This window comes from Phalacrocorax aristotelis, chromosome 11 (genome assembly GCF_949628215.1).
Source record: "Phalacrocorax aristotelis chromosome 11, bGulAri2.1, whole genome shotgun sequence".
In the NCBI taxonomy this organism is placed as follows: domain Eukaryota; kingdom Metazoa; phylum Chordata; class Aves; order Suliformes; family Phalacrocoracidae; genus Phalacrocorax; species Phalacrocorax aristotelis.
This window is the reverse complement of record NC_134286.1, coordinates 12,899,504-12,920,857: the sequence shown is the minus strand read 5'-3', so window position 1 is coordinate 12,920,857 and position 21,354 is coordinate 12,899,504. Positions and strand designations below refer to the sequence as shown.

The 21,354-nt window shown below is 39.5% G+C and overlaps 1 long non-coding RNA gene across 1 annotated transcript in view; it reads left to right on the top strand.

The window, feature by feature from the left end:
* The first annotated feature begins 7,748 nt into the window (after nt 1-7,748).
* Nucleotides 7,749-21,354, top strand: part of LOC142063111 (uncharacterized) — a 124,171-nt gene continuing 110,565 nt past the window's right edge. Inside the window, exons 1-2 of the long non-coding RNA XR_012662638.1 lie at nt 7,749-7,907; nt 9,163-9,273. This is a non-coding gene — a long non-coding RNA (uncharacterized LOC142063111). The remainder of the gene's footprint in view (nt 7,908-9,162; nt 9,274-21,354) is intronic.

Sequence of the window (21,354 nt, the reverse complement as noted above, 5' to 3'; positions counted from 1 at the left end):
GATTAAGAGATTGTACCTACTCTGAGGAATTTACAGGATAAATAGAAAAATAGATAAATACAAAAAGTAAATACAACATGAATAGAAAACATAAATGAAGGGCATCAGTAGTAGGACTAGAAAGAGACTCTGTCTCTTGGACTACTTTGTGCTACCTCTGAAATAGTGTAAGATATTGATGAATAATCACCATGCTTATGGACATGGCTAAAATATCCTGATAAGACAAATACTCCAGATTCATAGTTTGAAAAAATATTCCTCACATTCTCTATCATTATTTCAAACTAGAAAAGTGAAACAGGAGAAAAATTTTGTTCAGGAAGAGATTCAATATTGAGTTTCTGCTGGAAACACTATGACAGTCATATGTGTATGACAGAAGGAGCCTTTTAAGGCAGTACCAAGAACTATATAATCATTGATCTGGAATTGCCTTGAGCCACCCATTCCAGCCCAGAATAAATCTTGAAATGCTTGTAACCCCAGTGCTTCCAGTAATGCTAGTTCAAGGCTGTGCTTCAACATGAAATGTACAATAAAAAACAAATTTCATTTATATTCTTGGAAAGAAACATTTACATTTGACAATTTACTGTGAAGAATGAACTGATTGTGGAGTTTTGAAAAATGTAAATGAATCTACCACTTTTCTTAGAGTGGCACATTTGCCATCCTGAACATATGGTTCATTAAGGCTTCAGCAACTGTTTACTGTGGTTAAAAACAGGCTTGTGGGAATTCTGAAAAGCAATGCAGTCAGATCAGAGTTCTTGATGTCAGAAGGACCTGAAGCCAAGGCTGTCGTGTTCTTCCCAGTGCATCCCTGACTTCTGTGATGATCCATACAACACTTTGTGTGTTATTTTTTAAATATCTTTGTTTTGTGATTGTGTCAAAATCCAGGCATATTAATAAGACTGTTTTATATGCAACTGTCATATAATGAAAAATTGGCCTGATGAAACTGATGGGAAATAACATTAGTTTAGCAGAAACACTAGCCCATTTATTGGATGCCCAGCCTGGTTGTCATACTTAAAGGAACTAGTTCATTATCCAAATTATTTAGCTGCTATTCAAATAAATGGGAAAAACTTCCACTGGTTTTGGCCAAGTGATGAGTTTAGCCCTAGATATCTTACCATAAAATAGCACTTTTAAGAAAAGGGGAAAGGAGGCAGGGAAGGGTCGAGAGATAGGATGTCTGTCTACAATAGGGAAAGAGCACTAGGAACCCTCTGCCTATCCTTTATCCTTTCAGCAAAGCAACTGGGAATGCTGTTGTCATTTCCTTAAATTCCTGGAGAGGGAATTTTAACAAGGCCAAGTGCCAGGTCCTGCACTTTGGTCACAAAAACCCCAGGCAACACTACAGGCTTGGGGAAGAGTGGCTGGAGAGCTGCCCGGCACAGAAGGCCCTGGGGGTGTTGGTCCAGCAGTGTGCCCAGGTGGCCAAGAAGGACAACAGCATCCTGGCTTATATGAGGAATCGTGTGGCCAGCAGGAGCAGGGCAGGGATCGTGCCCCTGTGCTCGGCACTGGTGAGGCCCCACCTTGAATGCTGGGTTCAGTTTTGGGCCCCTCAGGACAATAAAGACATTGAGGTGCTGGAGCGTGTCCAGAGAAGGGCAACAAAGCTGGTGAAGGGTGTGGAGAACAGGTCTTATGAGGAGCAGCTGAGGGAACTGGGGTTGTTTAGCCTGGAGAAGAGGAGGCTGAGGGGAGACCTTACTGCTCTCTACAACTCCCTGAAAGGAGGTTGTAGTGAGGTGGGGGTTGGTCTCTTCTTCCAGGTCACTAGCGATCGAACGAGAGGAAATGGCTTCAAGTTGCATCAAGGGATGTTTAGATTGGATATTAGGAAAGATTTCTTCACTGACAGAGTGGTCAGGCATTGGAAAGGCTGCCCAGAGAGGTGGTGGAGTCACCATCCCTGGAAGTATTTGAGAGACGTGTAGATGTGGTACTTCAGGGCATGGTTTAGGAGACATGGTAGTGTTGGGTTGTACGGTTGGACTTGATGATCCTAGAGGTCTTTTCCAACCTTAATGATTCTATGATTCTATAAAAGATTATTTACCAATGACAGAAATGAACTGGGAATATTTCTCTTTTTCTCAGGAGAATAAGTCTTCAGGCAGTCGTTTTGATGAACTTAAATGAAGTATAAACCAAATACCAAAATAATCACATTCTTTATTTCCTGTGAATTTTAACCTCTTATATATCCCTTTTTTTCAATGTGTCTGTTTAACCCTTCTTAGTTTTTACAAGGACCTTCAAGGTGCTTTTGTGTCGTAGAATTAATAATCATGTCTCAGCAATGTGCTCTGAATTATTCCAAATCCTTCTAGTACAGCTGTAGAGTTAATATAAATCAGGTGATGAGATTGTGAATCAAGATGAATGTTATGTTCTTCTTATGAGCATATGTTCTTGTTTGTTTATTTGCAGATTCTAAATATTTTTTTAAAGATTCTTAGATTTTCCTGGAGCAGGGGGCAGAGGGAATAAATAGCCTTAATGTCCTGGTAGAACAGCTGAAGCAGAATTCACAGTCTTACAGGAAAATAAGTTGGGGTTTTTTATTATGATTTAAACATGTAGCGAAGATTGCTTTGAACTATTATTATTACAATTGGTTTTGAAACACTGTGGACCAAGTAGAAGTTATGGCTTGACATAGAGCTTATTGCATGTAATTTTATAGCATCTGCTTATGCAGGAGGAAGAAAAGATGATCTGCGTGGATTCTCCTGGCTTTTGCAAAAATACTAAATAATTACTGTGGACTGCATGATAGGGGTCATAACTGATGGAGATGGTTGACTGGATTACAGAATCACAGAATGGTAGGGGTTGGAAGGGATCTCTGGAGATCGTCTTGTCCAACCCCCCTGCTTGAGCAGGCGCACCCAGGGCAGGGGGCACAGGACTGCGTCCAGGCAAGTTTTGAATGTCTCCAGGGAAGGAGACTCCATAAGCTCTTGGGGCAGCCTGTTCCACTGCTCTGGCACCCTCAAAGTAGATTTTTCTCATGTTTAGGTGGAACTTCCTGGGTTCCAACTTGTGCCCATTGCCCCTTGTCCTGGCATTGGGCACCACCGAAAGGAGTCTGGCCCCATCCTCTTGACACTCACCCTTTAGATATTTATAGGTATTTATAAATATTGATGAAATCCCCCCTCAGTCTTCTCTTCTCCAGGCTGAACAAACCCAGGTCTCTCAGCCTTTCCTCATAAGGGAGATGCTCCAGTCCCCTGATCATCTTTGTAGCTCTCCACTGGACCCTCTCCAGTAGTTCCCTGTCTTTCTTAAACTGGGGAGCCCCAAACTGGATGCAGTACTCCAGACGTGGCCTCACTAGGGCAGAGTAAAGGGAGAGAGGATGACCTCTCTTGACATGCTGGCCACACTCCTTTTAATGCCCCCTTCTTAACCACAGGGGCACGATGCTGGCTCAGGGTCAACCTGCTGTCCACCAGCACTCCAAGGTCCTTAGCAGAGCTGCTTTCCAGCAGGTCAGCCCCCAACCTGTCCTGGTGCATGGGATTGTTCCTCCCCAGGGGCAGCACCTTGCACTTGACCTGGTTGAATTTCACCAGGTTCCTCTTGGCCCAGCTCTCCAGCTTGTCCAGGTCTCGTTGCATGGCAGCACAGCCTTCTGGTGTATCAGCCACCCCTCCCAGCTTTGTATCGTCAGCAAACTCGCTGAGGTTATACTCTGTACCTTGGCCCAGGTCATTGATGAATATATTGAACAGGACTGGACCCAGCCCAGACCCCTGGGGAACACTGCTAGTGACAGGCCTCCAACCAGACTCTTCTCCATTGATCACGACCCTCTGAGCTCTGCCGTTCAGCCAATTCTCAATCCACTGCACTGCCCACTCATCTAACCCACACTTCCTAAGCTTACCTATGAGGATGTTATGGGAGACAGTGTCAAAAGTCATGCTGAAGTTGAGGTAAACAACATCCCCTGCTCTCCCTTCATTGACCCAGCCAGTCACACCATCATAGAAGGCTATCAGGTTGATCAAGCATGATCTTCCCTTGGTGAATCCATGTTGACCCCTTCACATAACCTTCTTTTCCTCTGCATGCCTGGAGATGACCTCCAGGATGAACTGCTCCATCACCTTTCCAGTGATAGAGGTGAGGCTGACTGGCCTATAGTTTCATGGGTCCTCCTTCTTGCCCTTTTTGAAGACTGGAGTGACGTTGGCTACCCTCCTCGGGCACCTCTCCTGTCCTCCATGACCATTCAAAGATGATGGAGAGTGGCTTAGCAGCAACATCCACCAGCTCCCTCAACACTCACGGGTGCATCCCATCAGGGCCCATGGATTTGTGAGGATCCAGTTTGCCTGAATGATCTCTAACTCAATCCTCCCCAACCTGCTAGAGCCCTAACCCATGGGGTTCCTCCAAGCAGGTCTTTGAAGAGGCCAAAGTTGGCTCTCCTGAAGTCCAGGGTTGTAATCCTACATGTCACCCTGCTTCTACCACACAGGATCCTGAACTCCACCATCTCATGGTCGCTGCAGCCAAGGCTACCCGCAACCCTCACATCCTCAACCAGACCTTCTTTATTTATTAGTATAAGGTGCAGCAGCACCTCTCACCCCGTTGGCTCCTCCACCACCTGTGTCAAAAAGTTATCCTTGGTGCTCTGCAGGAGCCTCCTGGATTGCGCACACCTCGCCATATTGCTTTTCCAGCAAATACCAGGGTGGTTGAAGTCCCTCATGAGACCCAGGGCCTGTGATTGTGAGGCTACTTCCAGTCATCTGTAGAAGGCCTTGGTGACTTCCTCTTCCTGATCAGGTGGCCTGTAGCAAATGCCCACAACAGCGTCACCCATATTTGCCTGCCCCTTGATTTTACCCATAAGCTCTCAATTCATTTTTCTTCTACCCCTAGGCAAAGCTCAATACATTCAGGTTGCTCCCTCACATAAAGAGCAACTCCCCCACCTCGCCTTGGTGGGCTGTCTTTCCTAAAAAGTATGTAACTATCCATGACAGCATTCCAGTCATGCGAGCTGTCCCTCCATGTGTCTGTAATTGCAGTGAAATCATGGCCCTAGGACCACACACAGATCTCTAGTCTGTGGATTGCCATTGTCCACAACCCAGTTTTACTTTTAGGTTTATTTTTACATTTTTAATGCAAGCTTACATGAATTCTAAAAGTATATAAAAATGGCTTCTTTCTCCTGTCGTACTCTTCCAGTATATTTCCCCACCTAAGACTGGCTGCTTGTAATACAGTTTCTCCAGATGTACCTAGGATATTGTAGAATGGATGGAGATTATTTTTCTAGTATCTGTGGTAAAGTGTGAACATACTTATCTCTCTTGACCCGGTCCTTTAATCCAATAGTTTCATTTGATAATTTGCAGTCTTGTTCCCTTTCCCTGGGGGGAAGTATTCACAAAACAATTTTACACAATACTATGGTTGTTTTCTCCCACTGTGTCTTTGAAATAATTTGCTTTTATGGATAAGGTCCGTACTTTGACACAGTATACATGATCTATATAAAACACTGGTTCTGACTGGCTATCTCAAATTTATTACTGTGCTTAGGTGAAGTGCCTTAAGTTTCCCTTCCTTTCTCTATTCTGTCCTATAAATTCTGAGAGAAATGACTGTAGGCATATACGTACATTGATAGTTACCTGTGGCTGTAAAAGTGGACTTTTCTTTTGAATACTTAATTATGTAATGAGGAACTGAACTATCCAAATGACTTAACCAATGCCCCAGAATATGATCTACTGTCTATAGGTTTGGAAGGCTGCAGGAGGTATTTTTATTCAAACAGTATACAGAATGAAGGAAAACAGAAGATTTGTTACAGGCAAACAAATCAATAGGTGGCTTGCGTAATGATAGGTACACTAGTTCAAACCGAAGTTGCATCTCATCCCACACGTTTCTCTGCTAGTAGCCAGTAGATTATGATGGAACGAGAGCTACAGGAAACAAAGCATGTTAGATTATTTCCTGGGTAAGTCTTCCTCGCCCGCACCAATGGAAAGTACAGGGATTTTGATAGCTGGAAGCTGTTGGTGGACCGTAATGTTTAGTAGCAATTGAAGTATATTCTTTCATGAATTTCTGTTGTCCTTTTTAATGCATCAATTCCTGTTGACTTCCACAACACACACAATTTAAGCTTAATGTGAAAAATACTTTTAATTACAACTTTTAATTGTTTTAAAATCTACTGCCTGTTAATTTTACAGACTAGCTTAACGGTTCCTTTCCCCACTATGTAGATTTCCTGGGGCACCTCTTTTCTCAGCAGAAGAATCCTAGACACTGCATTGATTAAGCAAAGCCTATCAATACTTGCCAAGTCCAGTCTGTGTCATTTCTGCTACGGTGAACAGAACCATGCCTTGTCCTAACTGAAAATACGATCTCTAAAGATATAGTGCAAAAGAAAGAAATCGTGCTGAGGTGTATAAGATCGTGTCAGTGCCCTAGCATGGCAGAGGGGATTGATGTGGTATGAACACGCTGCTTTCTAGCTGAAGTCTTGGTCACTTATCACCTGATTTATAAACATGTCCTTTTGACAGACCGCTGATTTCAGCACCAAGATTTTTGTTAACTTCCAGATTACCTAGAATGTCTTCATCCTCTTAGGCAGATGTTGTATATTCCTCACTTCCTATTCCAAAGCATTTATCTGTAAAGAGGAGTTCAGCACAATTGTGCTCTAATCCTGACATAGCTGAATGGATGGGAGCAGGAATTCCACTGTGTAACTAATAAAGCTCTTTTTCATTTTGGGGGATAGTTTGTAGATAAAATTAACATTAGTGTTGTTACTCTTTAACGAGATTCCCATATAAGGAATTAGACTACCATCATGCTAAAATAAATTACAAGTCAAGACATTACTTTTTTAATTATTAACATCACTCATTACAAAACAAAATTTATAAGGGTTTGGCCTACAAGGTATTCCAGACTGTTATCATTCTTCTTACAGATTTACTCTTCCTAATACCCTTTTACTAAATGTAAGGAGGAACTTGTGAATTTTCTTTGTACCTGTGTCAGTGACGGCCTGCAAAGGGAGGTGATAGCTGACCTTTTCAGAAAACTGTGGCATATAGAAATTAGAAAGTAATTGTAGTGATCATAATTGGTAGCATTTTTTTTGTCAATTGCTTGATTAAAAAGCTTTATCAGTAAAAAAAATATTTCCCCAAACTCATTTAATAGGTTTTTATATGCTTTACTAATGAATAGATGACTCAAGTGTAGAATGAGAATTTTTGCTTGGCTTTGCAGGGGGCAGTTGTTTGCTTGCTTGTCTTTTTGCTTTCAAGCCAAGGAAAGTGTTTCATGCATTAGTGTCCTACAGGGATGAAGACAAGGAGTGCTATACCTTTTGAGATTGCAATGAAAAGCCAGCAACTAATTTGTCTTTCAAATAAAATACAGCATAGCAAAAAGAATCATGTGGTTTCAAAGTGCATATTAAGATAAAATTCTGATCTTTTTGAAACTACACTGGCATTCTACTAAGGACTTGAACGGAGAAGGATATTACTCCTTATTTCTGCAAGAATGTATGTTTTAGAAGCCTTCTAGAGCTTTTGCGGTGATTTATCATATCCAGCCTTGAAATGGAATTTTTCTAAATCAGAAACTCTTGATTTTACCATAGGCTTGGATGCCGAACAGACAAGTAGAATGAGATGATTGGACTAGCCTGATGAAATACCTAAAATGGAAGAGTAATCATGTCAGGCTCCCTTTGGAATTACGGGGGATAAAAAAGTCTAACTCAGTCTTCGGAGGAGCTCATCTGTCATTGCGCCTAATGGGACTGCATGCCCAACCGGAGTTCATTTAACTGACATGCCTGAATTAGAGTGAGTATCACTCAAAGATCGTAGATGAAGAATGTTCTTGGAGACTTCAAGGCAGGACAGTGCCTACATTTTCTTGGGACTGTGAATAATTAAAAAGCTTGGAAATATAGGGAGTCAGCTTTCTGCTAGCCATAGGGTGCATCATCCAAAGGGGTCATAGGTTAGGTTTTGCCACAAGCTGTGAAGATAAGTTTGCAGATGAGCAGCTGAAAATGTGATTTTTCTATAAAGACGTACTCTCAAATTGTGAGCGGCTGTGCTCACTTAAATCTGAAAAACTACAAAGTCTACGTAAAGGCTTAGTGAAGACCTAAATATTCGAAGTATGTATTGTGCACTATGTTGCACTATTTTGCAATGGTGGGGGTAAAATATTCAAAACTGAGAAAGCTTTCCCTAATTTTTTTTTTGCCTAATATATTCTGTGGTATGAGGTATGAGACAGATTTTGACTGACAAATAACACAAATGGTATTAAACCCTAAGCAGGCAAGAAAGGGTGTAAGGAAATGCATTTCTCGGCTTGTGGGTACATTGCCTGAAGCTGAAGGCAGTAAGTATATTTTCTACATGATACTACTGTCCCTAGGTCCAGTAGGTTCTCTAATACATTAGTATCCTGAGTCCCCTGCACTTCTTTTGTGGAGGAAGTGCTCTCTAAGTTTAGCAACAGCAGTTTTCCAGCTCTAAGCCTAATAAAAAAGGAATGCAAGAGAAAAAACTTTCATTGTGGTGTTTCTGCTGCTGGAAAGCCAGCAGAGGGAGCTTAAGTAACAAACACTCTTCCCAATGCTTATTAATAATACAAAGGTACATAAATAAACAAAAGCCTACCATGATAGCCTATTCCCTGTAGGAAACGGGGCAAAAAAAGAAAATCAGTAGCTGTTGAGTGGAAAAGGATAAAATCAGTAGGAAAAGGAAACTTTTCTAATAGATGAGAATGTACTAAAACTAACAGGGGAAAAAAAGTGTCTAAAAATCTAGGAATCTGCAAATTTATAGAGAATATATGCTATGGTTTTTAGCCTTTTCTCCATACCCAAGAAACTTATTGTTGAGTTTGGTTTTGGTTTTTTGTGAATGCTCAGATTTTTATAAAGCGAAGTATTGACTTCTTACTTTATCAACCACTGACTTACAGGTGCTGGGACTTTAGGAAAAATACTTGGGATAGGTTTGCACTGTGCTTTCTGATGCAGTACAATAATACCCAGAAAAGTCCTAAGTCTTTTTCTCTCTTTACCTATCTCAGCAGGGCAATCAACTCCATAGAATGTAAGAGATGAACAAACAAGAAAATTATATCCATCTTTTCTTCAAGAAGCTACGTGAGGTCACTCAGTATCTGACTTCTTCAACTAAGGTAAGCAAATACTGTGCTCTGGAATCGCTTGTCAGATCACTGACAGAGGTAGGTGAACTCTAGTTCAATTTGCTTGACTGGCCCTACCAGATTCCCTCTTCACCTGGGGCTAGTGCACTTGTTTTAAGTGTCGTAAGCATAGTGTCTTATTTCAAGTGTATAAAGTTTTGCCTATTGTTGGCATCCCGGAGAAACATCATTTGGGGAAAGGATTTAAAGGTCTGGAAGAGACATGAAAAAGAATCACAGGAGTGTTCTCAAGTGGGGTTGGTGTTTTGTTGCTTTGAAATGCATGTATTTTTGTGCTCTATATTTATGGCAATATCTTTGTTATAGAAAGGTTGGGGTTTTAACAAATTATTATATCAAAGACTTGCTAAGAATTGGTGGCTTTCTAGAAAGAGTGGTTAGTATTGAATAAAAAATTTCTAATAACAACTGCAATTAAACCCCAATATTGATTGTGCAGCTTATTGCAGAGCTGTCCGCTGAGCACACTGTAAAATGACATCCCCTCACCTATTAGAGAACAGTTACTGAAACAGGTGTCAGTGATCTCTAGACTTGTTGGATGAGTGGTTTATTTCCAGCTACACATTCATATTTACTTCATGTTGCCTCTTCTAAGTGCCTAGTTTGGATGTCTCCTGCTTGAAAATGCAAGCTTTTCAAGTTATGCACACTGTTCTGATTTGGTTTTCATCTCCATAAATAAACTTGGTTTATGGCTTTGATAACAGGAAGGTAGATCCCTCAATAAAAATTTTCTGAGTTCCTTTCCTCTTCTTACAGGTCAATACACCACTTGGCTTCCTGCCTCTTAGCAGCCAAGCAATCAATCCCCTTCAGAAAAGACTTAGACCAATTTCCCACTTGCTGTGTACATGATAATTGGCTCAATTCATTCCAGTGTCAAAATTATTTTATTTTGCCAAGGTGATAGTATCTTTCCAGCAGTCCTAAAGTGTCACCTTGTGGCTAATACTGGTTATGATTTTATATCTTCAAGAGAGCACATACCCAAGCATCAAATACAGAAAATCTGTAAGTTCTTGTCTGGGTATTGATAAGATTAATTTGGGGAGTCAAGAATATTTTATTTTAACTAAGATTGCATCATTGGGGTTTACTTTGGAAATAACTAATGATAAGTAATAACAAATATCTACTAAGAAGTTCATAATCCTTTTGGAAGATAGTGATAGATTTTTCTATTTTTAAATACAGACGTATGACTTAGGGATGCATGAAAAAACAAGTCATAACAAATTATTAGATCTTTGAAATACTCATCTGATTGCTACGTAACACATCTTATTTCCACACTTTAATGAAACAAATAAAATATCTTCAGAAGTGAAGCAGTTAAATTATCACACTGGTCCCAGCACAACAACTCGAATGTAAACTGCTATGTCTTAATTAGCACAGAGCATACCAGCTTGCTCAGCTACACAATCAGTCTGATGTCCCTTTTGAGAGCTTTGACTATGTTGCAATATTTTTGTCTCAACACTTTTTCAATGGCACTTCTGTTGCCGTTTTAAATTATTTTGTTTGACATAAATGTTGATTAGGAATACAAATATTTTTACATTAAACTTTTTAGAGTTTTTAAGGGTTTTTTCTAGGAAATTAACATTTTCTGTCTTAAACCCAATCAAGAATTTTGGCAAGCTCTGGAAATCTGAAATTTAAATCCTGTAGATAAAAACCTTCTGTTCTCTACACGTACATGTACACTCTCTGACTGTATATTATCTGGATCATGAGGGTTCTCCATATCTGTGAAATTCTCTTTGGAAAAAAAGACATACATCATTTCTGCTTGCTGCAATACTGTACAGGATCCAGAACTATTTTCAAATAAACAAGATGAAATTTCATCTCACTCAAATGTGAAACAGTCCATTTGACCTGAAATGTAGCGTTTTATTTTCAGGCACTTATAAAAAAGTAAAGAAAATAAATAAATAGATTCATAGAAATGAAGTTGAGATTCCACTTTCTGTTACAGCAATTAAAGCCATACATCTCTGGTGCTGTATGAAAGCAATCCAAGCTCAACTTCTTTTGCTTCCTCGTGGATTAAAACAACTATCCGTTTGTTCCAGTATAGTTCTCAGGGTATGAGTACTTTGGACTTTGGGAATTATGATACCCTCTGCCCACTGTCTCCTATTGGTAGTGTTCCACTTCCTTTAGTCACAGAAGCAGACACTACATCTCAGTTTCCCACCTCCCATGTACTTGGCTTGATGTCCTGATATTTGGGTCATTCTCTACTACTTCAGTGAGGTCTTGTTGACTACCTGATGTGTTCACAAGACCTGGAACAATACAGCGAGAGTGTCCTGATGGCTGGAATGCACCTCTGTGAGACCTTGCTTTGCCTGGACTGCATAATGCATAGATTTCTTGCAGTCACAAAGACTATTCTGACATCCAGCGTTCACCCAGTCCATGATTATACAGCAATGCAGAATCTCTGTACAGGTGTCTCAAACTAGCGTAACTGCTGCAGGGGTATAACAGAACAGCCTGTCTGCAATGTCTTGTGCTGTCCACAGTTCTGCTTTCTTACAGCATGTTTAAGCATTTTATAAAGAAATCATTCCTTTGAAACTGGTTTTGCAGAGGTCTATGATAATGATATAAATATATCTAAATCATTTATTTTTTCTGACTACTTTAAATTATATCAATGTGGCTTCATTAAGTAAAACATTTGTAGTAATATGCAGTGTATTCAAAACTAGTTCTTAGAATTAGTAGAAGGTAGTCACTTTATGGATTTAAATTAGAGCTGCTACTGGGTCTGTTCATCCCGTGTCTTTAGGACTGAAATGTTGCATGACTGGTCATCCTCCAAATTTTGGGCCATCTCCAACATGCTGGTAGGCAGTGGGAAGTAGGGATTGTACACAGTTTTATGCTACAGTTTTTATCCCCAATCATAGAGAAACCTCCAGCTGAACCATTTCAAAGATCTTTATACTGTTTGCATTACGTAAAGAACACCTAGGCATTTTGAAGTTTTCTGTGAAAGAATTTGCAGGGAAAGGCACACAACTGGTTCTGTCTAACAAGTTTCTGTTTTCGTCATGATCCAAACCAAATCTGGTGTGTTCAATATCAAGTTGTTTAAGTACATGCCAATATCTGATGATCTGTCTTGCAAGAAAGCAACAGTGGACTTACAAGGAAACAGGAAACTTTCCTCCCGCTCTTTGGTGTCTTGTTTTAAACTAATAGTGTAACCTTCTAAGAGGTAGGGAATGTCAAACCTAAGTATTCCCTACAGTTTCTAGCACCAAGGATTTTAAAAATTCATGCATGTTCTTATATGTGTCTGTAATAAAAATGCTATCCTGCATTTATTTATATTGCAGTGACATGCCGTAGCTGCTACATTATTTTAAGTGAAAAGTATGCGTTCCCTGCCCCAGAGCACATGAAATCTGAATTCATTTGCAGAAAGGGCATTGTAATTAATGCCAAGACAAGACGATCCCTCTGAGATGAGAGCTGCTAATGAAATGAAATATTTCTGTTGATTTGAGGAAAGTGTTGGCTATTTGTAACGAGCTCATTTGTGTGTAATATTTTCTACTGCAGAACATATCTTTAAAATAGATTTTTGAGTTACAAGCTGTGAATGAGTTAGCACAGATACCCACTCTAGTGATAACTTCCAATGAATTCTGCTTCTGAAATACTTCTAAGGTAAATTAGATATTGATTTCTGACAAAATGGAAGACTTGTCTCGTTGAATTTTGAATCTTACAGATTAAATAAGAATTTGATAGCTGATGCAAAAACTTATTGTTCTTTGTGTTATACGTGTATCCAGAGTCCTAAACAGAAAGGTTCCACAACTCACATGCACAGTAAAAAAAAACAAACAAACAAACGCAAAACCAAGCCACAGTAGAAAGGGGGGGGGGGGGGGGGGGGGGGGGCGGGGAAGGGAAGGGAAGGGAAGGGTATATGCAGTGAAATATAAAACATTTAGGGTTCTGCTCCAGAGGCTAAAACTTGCTCAGTCAAATCTTCTATGCCTGATAGTACAGGAGCAGCCAAACAGAAAGATGACCTTGGTTTTAACTAGACAGTTCAAATATTTAGATATATCCTGCCTACTTTAAGATTTCTTTGTGATTTCACCCACGATAGTCTGGCTTCTGCAGGCGCGCAAAACATATATTTATACCGTCTTTCATGATCTGGCTGTTGAGATGCCATAAAGTCAAAGCATCATAATTACATGTTACTGTTCTTCTAAATCAATTACAGTTCTTCAGAGAACATTTAAGCATTTTTTGTTTGTGTGATTTTGTTGTGTATTTTTTTAATCAAGTGTGGCCCAGGGACAAAAAGATCTGATCTCATATCTCAAGACAGGGAATTGCAAATCCTTCAGGCACGGTTATTTACTAGAATTAATTACCACAAATGTTTTCTCCTTTCCCTCCATAACCCTGACAATCTTCTACAGTTTCCACAGATGATACAGAATTCTGCTCCTAAAATATTTTACTCTTGTAAACACAGGTTATCACTGTATTTTACATCCACTTGGCAAATATTTTATTAACATTAATACCAATGTTGAACATAATATTAATTACAAGTTCCATGTACCATACACTGTGTTTTTCTTTATGCTTGACTGTGTGCATCTTTCTTGCAATCAGTTCTGCTTTCCCTGTCATCCCTGAGTATCACTTGCATTTTTGTGGGTTAGTTGATATAGATTTTTTTATGCCCTGTATTACAGACATGATCAGGTACTATCAGGTCTGACCTACTTACTACTCACCAAAGCCAATCAGACATCTTACATTGACTACTGTTCTTTTCATTCTAAGAATCCAGTTATGTGTGTTCCTCCTTTCTTTCCAGTGTTTAGTTTTGAGTTGATAATTCAATGCTTGAAACAGTATGGCTTTCTGCAAGTAGCCAGTAATGCCATTTTAGCTTAACTAAGTGTGCCATTTTAACCAGAGGGATTTTGAAGGAATTCCAGGATGACATAATTGTTCATGTGTAAGTGTTGATAAAGGAGATTGAGTTTAACTCCTATGTTTTGAATGTTCCTCAGGTTTAATTCTGCCACAAGTCTTGTTTCAGATATTTTTGCAATAAAGGTAATGAGGTTAACCTTTTTATCACTTCTATGATGAAAATGTGTTTCAACATCACTGAATAATTCTGTGGTCTAAGTAATTATTTGTAGTTAACAGTGATCCCAAATAAGTCTTGCTGCTGACCATGGAGAACCCATTTGTTCTAGGATGCTACCTCTTCTCATTTTTTCCAGCTTTAAGATAAACTAGAAATATATTAGACATTTTTCTTAGTACTGCTTTTCAGTGTCAGCAATTGCTGCAGTTGTTGCAGGATTGTTAGTTAACTATCTATATAACTGAAACGAAGACAAGTCAATCTTGAGAGTTACCAGTTTAAGCTGATAGTATGAAGTTGGATCACTGTCTCAGATTCTGTGCAGATAATGAGGATCATGTCACAGAATAAAGTATGGATCATAACATCTTGAAATACAGGCAGGTACCTATGTTCAGTCACCTTCTCAGAGAGCATGAATATCTGTGACACAAATGGCTGAGGCCAGTTTGCTCTTCATATTTTCCTACACACACAAGAAGGGAGCACTGTGTGCTTGACCTGCAGTAGTGAATCTAGCAGGGAACATACTTCATCTGTGAAAAATTTCATAAGGGTTCCGTCAAAACTACAAGATAAAGCTTGACACGTTTTTATTTAAGTTTGTCAGCTTTTCCCCAACAGTCCCAGCTGGACGCAAAAATGTTCTGTTTTATTCTCCTTGCACTCTGTGGTGATCTGGTACATCTCTGCTTGTGTTATAGTGCATCATGAGTTTGACCGGGTGGCTCTACAGTCCGGTTCTGCCTTATTGAATTTTACTTGGTATAGTGCCTGTGGAAACAAGGCAGGGCTCCTGACATGTAAGTGAAGTCCAGCCCCATTACTTCACTTTGAGTGCCGTTACCATTCTGTGTTCATACACTACTGAAAACTGTGCTGCTTCGTTTTGGTCCTAACAGATAGCATGTGCGACTACCATTTTCTTTGCATTCTTAAACATATTGTATAAAACAAAACAGGAATCCCAGGTTGGAAGGGACCTCAGGGATCATCTAGTCCAACCTTTCTAGGAAGAGCACAGTCTAGACAAGATGGCCCAGCACCCTGTCCAGGCGACTCTTGGAGGTGTCCAACGTGGCCGAGTCAACCACTTCCCTGGGGAGATTATTCCAATGGTGACTGTTCTCACTGTGAAAAATTTTCCTCTTGTGTCCCATGGGAATCTCCCCAAGAGCAACTTGGGTCCATTCCCCCTTGTCCTCTCCATGGGACTCCTTGTAAAAAGGGAGCCTCCATCTTCTTCGCAGCTGCCCCTTAAGTACTGGTACATGGTGATGAGATCCCCTCTGAGCCTCCTTTTCTCAAGGCTGAACAAACCCAGCTCTCCCCGCCTATCCTCGTATGGCAGCTTCCCAGTCCTGTGATCATCTTGGTGGCCCTTCTCTGGACCCCTTCCAGCCTGTCCACATCCTTTTTGTACAGCAGGGACCAGAGCCATACACAGTACTCCAGGTGTGGCCTGACAAGCGCTGAGTAGAGCAGGATAATGAGCAGGGTAATGAGCAGTGATGCAGCTTTACATATTTTTCAGCAAATGAAGGGAAACAGAAAATTTTATTTACAAATTAGGTTTTGGTCCCACTCAGACACAATGACAATTACTTCATAAATCAGTGCCTCCTGGAGAAAGGGATGCGTTATGGCCTAGACGAGCGGTCTCTGCAGTGGGTGGGGAATTGGCTGACAGGCCGCACCCAAAGGGTGGTGGTAAATAGCTCTTTTTCCAAGTGGCAACCTGTCACAAATGGAGTCCCCCAGGGATCGATATTGGGCCCAAGAGAAAGCCGCGGGGAGACCTTATTGCAGCCTTTCAGTACTTAAAGGGGGACTATAGGAAAGACAGGGGCAATCTCTTTAGCAAGGCCTGCTGTGACAGGACAAGGGGGATGGTTTTAAACTAAAGGAGGGTAGATTTAGACTGGATGTAAGGAAGAAATTTTTTACAATGAAGGTGGTGAAACACTGGCAGAGAGGTAGTGGAGGTCCCATCCCTGGAAATATTCCAGGCCAGGCTGGATGGGGCTCTGAGCAACCTGATCTAGTTGAAGGTGTCCCTGCTCACTGCAGGGGGGTTGGACTAGATGGCCTCTAAAGATCCCTTCCAACCCAAACCATCCTGTGATTCTGTGATTCTATGAATACACTTCAGATCCATTTCTTCTTCTAGCCAGAGACTGTGATTGTCTAAAGATTTATGGAATCCGTTCCTTGCATGGATATAGAAGTGGTAAAAAGGTATGTGAAGGAAAATAACAACTTTTCAGAACAGTTTTGGAAGGAATTTCTAAGCAGACAACTTAAACTCCAGGAAGGGTTCAGTTAACCTTCCCTGTACTCCTCTCTGTGTGTCAGCCTAATGGAATCCATATCCTAAGAAATCTTCCTCCGGTCCTTTCAGAGGGCTTGATGTGAATAGCAAAGCATACAAGTAAAACATTGTTCAGGGATGTGTACTGTATGTAGGCTGTAGTCATTAAAAACCAAATAATCTCAATATTTTATTGTTCTACTGAATGCTAACCATAGGTTTTATGAAAAAGCCAGATCAAGATTTTCTTAATAAACAAACAAAACATACCCAAACAAACAAAAACCCCAAGGAAATCATGGTGATCACCTCTGATACAACTTCTTAGCCTGGGAACATAAAGGAGGTCTCTGTGTCCATCCTTTTGGTACAGTGATGTTTTGTCATGTTTTACTGCTTTCTTTGACCAAAGACCTGCTAATAGAAATTATTTAATCTTTTTACCAGACTGAAACAATGGAGAAGAGATCAGATTTGACATATGGAATGTTTTAAACCTAAGAGTCAGCTCAGTTCCCACCTTATTTTTCCCTAACTACCTTCCCTTGCTGCAGCAACACCCTGCTGTACTTGACTGCTATGGCTTTTCCAGGAGAACAGCTTGTTCCCCCCTAAAGGACCTCACAGTACAGCAGTGCTGCGTACATTGTGCTACCCAGTAGTGCTGCATTTGGTACTCATTTAAGAGGCAAATTTCCTGGACTGACATCTAACACCACTGATGCTTTTTCACTGAATGTTTCAGCATGGCCATCATAATACAGTGCATATCTGTTCCCGCGGCACCGCGCTGAAGGCTTGCAGTGGGGTGGAAGTAAGCTAGATGTCACACATATCTTTTCCCACTTCTTGTTTTTCATGCATTGGGCACACACTGCAGCCTGATTTGTTTGAAAATGCAGAGTTAGCTCTTTGTTCCTTGGCAAGTTTTTCTTCAGTAGGCCTCTGCAAAAAGCCTTAATCCCCCAAATGAGAAAAGGCTAGCCCAGGAGCCCTTTTGTGTTGTATGAGCAATTTCTAGATGAATCAAAAAACACTTCGGCACTGAACAATGTAATAGGTATGAAAATCATATGAGATTTACATTTAAAAAAGCTTTCTTCAAGGGTTACTCAACTATTTTAACCTCTCAGTCTCTGTTTTAACTCCACCACTTAAAAGTTAAAGTAGCAGTCACTTCAGTTAACTGCCTGGAGGGCTTTCTAGTCTTCTGCGTATTACTGGTTGATTTGCTTTTATAGCGAGGAGCAAGTGTCTTTAAACGAACTAAGTCCCAAGAGTTTGGAAAGACAAAAGTTCAGTTTAAACCTGAGAAAATATGATGCCAGGCATTAATAAAGCATTTGTTGGATATTACAAGGTCTCGATTTAATTTTCTCCTGGAAGCTCTGTATAACTATGCATGAGTATCTCATCACTTTTCTGACCCTGAAACACTACCACAAGCACTTGCATCATCAAGCTGAGGGAGTGCACTGTAATAACCCCCAAACTCTCTGAACCTGAAAATTCTCCTGGAGTTCTAGTCTTTTGTGAAATGTCCACGTGCATAATTTACATGTTGTGATGGTGATGGTTACATTATGTGTTCCTAAAAGGGATAGCCAGCTAGATGTCTTTTTGTACTTGACTGACACCATTTAGTAACTATCGTTAGATGAATGTTAATTAGGTTTATTATATTTCCATTATCACAAAAAGATCTGAGCTATTATAGATGGATAGAACTAGTGCTGCTTCTAAGTAGATCTATTTTTAATGAAATCTTTCTCAACTTCTAGAGGATAGAAAGTGTGTATACCAATCATTACAAAGTCTGAAATACTGAGATATGTTTTGTATGGGAACAGTTGACTAGTCATGATTTCTTCTCCCTTCTTAGGGAAAGGCAGACCTGAGTTACAGGTACTAAGATTTATTTTTATGAAGACTTTATTTTGTAGATATGTAAAGACAAAAAACCTCACTGAAATCTGCATTTACAAGATTAGCTTCTCCTCCTTTATATATTTCATCAGTGCTTTCTTTTTTTTTTAATATTCACATCTTCAAGTACCCTGGAAGCCTGTTTGGAAAGGTACCACTACTGAAGCATACTCTGCTACTGCACAGTGTTACCTTTCTGTTGATTACCAGACCAGGATTCTTACTGCATTTTAAGTGCTTTCTTTCTTGTTCTGGCTTTCTCTTGATGAAGGAATAATGCATGTAACTGTAAGATAAATATCAGAACAAGATATGGAGTTCAGCCTCAATAACTTTCTACATGACGTATTTTACTTCAGTCTGGCAAAAGCACTTTAAAATTGTACACGTTGTCTCAAAACAAGAACATTTATGATTTACTTCCCAACTGGTTCTGGGCACAGAGAATGTTTGGACACAAACGAGAAAATGACACAGAGGTTGGTTGCCCATTTTCTGATTCTTCATGTCAAGTAGAAGTCCATGTCATTTGCTTGGGTAGATGAGCACTCCTTGATGCAGACTGTACCAGCACAAGGGGTTACATGCAAATATGTTTTCACCCAGTTAACTCTGCTCTGCTGAGTCTTTGAGTGATGACTCTAAAGTGTTTCTTGGCTTGAATTTCCTTTTGCCAAATCCTTTTATTGGGGTGTCTGGTTATTTCTGATATATGCAGTAAATTAATGACAGTCGTGATTGACACACTATTCACAGACTCAGGTGGATTCCTGGCTGGTTGGCATGGTTCACATGCTGCATGGCTGGGGCTGAAAAGCACCATGTTAAATTCATTGTTACTAAATGTCTGTTTTCTGCAAATCTCACATGTTAAACCAGGCTTTCAGAAAAAGCAAGAGATATTTCTGAACCAAGAACTTAACGGAAACTTGCCAATAGTGTAAGGTGAATTATTTTTAAATAAATTATGTAGCAAAAAAGAAATATTTTTCTTCACTGTTTTGCATTTAACTTCTTTTTTAACATTAAAGTTATAAACCCCATGTGAGAATGTGTGATAAGATTCTTCTGAAAGTCATTAGCAATGGCATAACAATACTAAAATTATTTTTGTCAAGCAACAGAAAGTTAAGTGAGGTAGACCTTGAGTTCAAAGAGAAGACGTGGTTTTAATGTAAATTGAAACAGATACTAACTGGCCACTAATCAAGTGTTTACCTGTTTCCATTAAAACTACATTGAATTTAATCAGTGTGTTTTCTAATGCATGCGTTTCTCCCTAAATAAGAAGCATATTTGTCATGAATATTTAAATTGGATTTTAAATCCATGAAAGTTTAATTTCCATAAAAAGTGAGGGTTTTTTTCAGGGTTGAAAGTTAGTATCTTCAAATTCTATTCAACAGCTGTAAACAAATTTTGAAGTTAAGTGTCTCAAGGGAATTTTTCTTAGCATTTGGAATTAATTGTAATGATATTTTAATGTTATCTGTTCATAAAACTTACATTTTTCTTTCTTATAGCTAAATAAAAGTACTTATTACTAATTCAGAAATTGGAAGAGTATGGAGTATTTTAAATATATAACATGTATATAAGGCAATAAGTTGTGAGACATGTTCTGCACTTCTCACTGTAACCACTGAGTTAGGATATGGAAGTCATTTTCTTTATATATAATGCTGTCATGATATATTCTTAAAAACAATACAGATGTAATATAAACATTTATTTCTGTGATTGCTATTCTTATCTCACAGATTATTTTGTTTTCAGCTTATTTGTTTTTCATAATAATAAATAAGGACTTGAGTTCTCTGTGATGGTATGGGTATGGGCTAAGAAAGCAGACTTTAATAAAAAAGTTCCATTAATTTCACTCTAAGAAGAGAATAATAGAGTTCTCTTAAACAAAAAAATCTTATGCTTACCTATTTGTTGAATTAATTGGCCACTATGAACCCTTCTTGCAAAACTGGGCATGTGTGGAGTCTCAGCCTTCATTGTAGGTTGTTTATCAGTTTGTTGATAAATAATTCCATTTTTGCTGGTCACTTCTTTATTGTTCAGACAGCTGTGCTCCGGTTATTTTCTGATACTTTGCAGACGTTCATGATTCAGACATTTTTTTTGCTGTTGATTTTGTTTCGTACGTAGACAGCTTTTGACACAAAACGTCACTTGATTTGTTGCTTTGTTTTAAAGCAAGCACAGGCAATTCAAGCTTAAACTGCATATTTGATTCAAGTGATAAAAACCAAATTGATCAGTGTGGAAAAATTATCACGTTCTTTTAATATTAATTACTGAATAATTGTTACAGGTCTTAAAGCAGAAGTGTAATAGATGTGCACATAAAATGGGTGCAAATCTTATTAGTCAACTCTAAGTTAACCCTACGTTAACCTGAGCGCAGTACATATCCAGTGGGATGTGGGCCGGCTTCTTTGGGTGGAGTTTATCCTTAGTGGTGACAGTACAAAAGGCAGCAAAGACTTGAGTCAAGACTGTACTTACACTGTTAGAAATTCTGATGTTTAACAGCAGTGGTGCCATTGTCACATCTTCAAATATAATATTTGAGGGAAGAATCCCCTTGACAAGCTTTGGTGTTGGACCAGGGTTTTGGAAGAGCACACCACAGGTTGCTTTATTC